We start from the raw sequence: 2,500 nt of genomic DNA on the forward strand, positions 1-2,500 counted from the left end.
ACATTACACAATCCACACTATCACAACCAGACCAGGAGGTCCGTGCGGAAAATACAATATCCCAGCCTTTCGACATCCACCATTGCGCAGACCAGGCACCAACACCCACACATGTCCTATACAACGGTGCACCCAACATCACAATAGTACCTCCTGTCACAGCGCACAAACAATGACATGAGTCAAAGACACAGGTCTCACACAAGCATAGAATTGGAGCGCCGCCTCTAATAAGCCAAAGGTGCATCCTGACGTGACAAATCTGATCATGTCACAAGCATTCACTTACTATAATCACTATCAACGAACCTGCCGCCCCCGCCCCCCCCCCCCCCCTACACCTTTCCGTACAACAACGTGTAACCTAACCTAACCTAACCTAACCTATGTTGTACCTTAACCTAACCTATGTTGTACCTTAACCTAACCTATGTTGTACCTTAACCTAACCTATGTTGTACCTTAACCTAACCTATGTTGTACCTTAACCTAACCTATGTTGTACCTTAACCTAACCTATGTTGTACCTTAACCTAACCTATGTTGTACCTTAACCTAACCCATGTTGTACCTTAACCTAACCCATGTTGTACCTTAACCTAACCCATGTTGTACCTTAACCTAACCCATGTTGTACCTTAACCTAACCCATGTTGTACCTTAACCTAACCCATGTTGTGCCTCAACCTAACCCATGTTGTGCCTCAACCTAACCCATGTTGTGCCTCAACCTAACCCATGTTGTGCCTTAACCTAACCCATGTTGTGCCTCAACCTAACCCATGTTGTGCCTTAACCTAACCCATGTTGTGCCTTAACCTAACCCATGTTGTGCCTTAACCTAACCCATGTTGTGCCTTAACCTAACCCATGTTGTGCCTTAACCTAACCCATGTTGTGCCTTAACCTAACCCATGTTGTGCCTTAACCTAACCCATGTTGTCGCCTTAACGTAACCCACGTTGTCGCCTAAACCTGCTCTGTAATTGTTATACGACTCGTTCAATTACTGTAGTGTTGCCCACCCGCAACCCTCGCAATATAGTTCGCTACTCGCACTGCCCGCACCCCTGTGTATCGCTTCATGTTAAACACCTTGCAAGTCTTGCTCACTTTCCACATGCTCCTGCTGTACACTGTAATGTGGATGGCAGCAGGACGTACATGCCGCCCCTCCCCACGTCCCCACCTTGCCCCCTGCCTTCGCAAGCTGGTTGGTGAGAAGTTTGCATGTTCAATGCCCTTCGCATGCGACGTACTCAGGCTACGTTGTGGTGCGGCCTGTGTCAACTGTCCGCTGATGTCGTACGCGTGAACCACAATCTGTACTGCACATTCGTCCTTATGTACTGAATGATACATCGTGGCACATGTGTGACCGCACAACGACTGCGCCCAAAAACGGCGGACCATACAGTGCAAATATTGTGCACGCAGCTACGTGTCGTCTCCCTATGAGAGCTGGATTGCAGTGTGGTACGCCATAGAGACGTGTGGGAGGAACGGACGCCGTGGATGGCGATCAGCATGAGCTGTCTGTTGATGTATTCGGACCTAGTCGTCTCTCCTCACACACCGTGATGGCATGGTGCACCGCGTTCCATATCTGCGACATGCTACAGAGGCCGGTTGACAGTCGTTCGAGCAATGGACATCGCATACGTACGGGGGCCACCTTCCACGTATTGTCTAGGCGTGCACATTTTGTTGCGTGTATGTGGGCAGACGTAGTGTGGCGTGACACCTGACACAGGCATGCAATAATCGTTGAAGTTGCAAATGGCGATGGACGCCTGCGTTTTCTGGTGAAGTTACGCAAATGAACAAATGGTAACCTGTTGTGGTGCGGTTGTTCTCGCTAGGGGTGAATCGGTGATGGCGACGATAGGTTGAGGTACTAACCGGTTGTTCCAGCGATACCCACCATGCCGACGAAACTGAACGGCATCTGGGTGTGAAGCGATACGCGGCGGTGGCTGGGTGGGACCGTCCCCGGCCGGTGAGGGGGCGCCTCCCGGCGTGCTGGCCGCGCGGTGCGTGGGCGCACGCGCTACAGCCGGCTGGTGGGGGCGGCCAGTGGCAGGCGCGCCGGCCGACGGACGCGGCAGGCGTCGCAGCTGCGCGCCGGCGCACCCTGCGCGCGGCGCCGTGCGGCCAAAGTAGGTCCTCGCGGGCCCGGTGCGAAGCGCGGTGGACATCTTCAGTGTGCTGGTCCGATTGAGGACTGTGTGCGTTGAGGATGCGCCGCCGCCCGGCGCTCGGCGCCGCGACGCCGTCTGCTGCTCGGTCGCCCCAGCGGTTCTCGCTGGTGGTTTGTATCGCAGCTGTGCGGATGTGTTGGCGCGTGCGCTGTGCTGGGAGAGTTCGCTTCGGCACCCAAGTGGGGCTTTTGTCCTTCTGTGGCGCTGGCGTTGGAGCTGCCGGTCACCGTAGGTGGCGCGTGTTGTCTCCCGCCGGCAATGCCACGACAGCACGCTCCCGGGCCTCTGTCGGCAGCGGC

This window comes from Schistocerca piceifrons, unplaced genomic scaffold, assembly GCF_021461385.2.
Source record: "Schistocerca piceifrons isolate TAMUIC-IGC-003096 unplaced genomic scaffold, iqSchPice1.1 HiC_scaffold_1084, whole genome shotgun sequence".
In the NCBI taxonomy this organism is placed as follows: Eukaryota; Metazoa; Arthropoda; class Insecta; order Orthoptera; family Acrididae; genus Schistocerca; species Schistocerca piceifrons.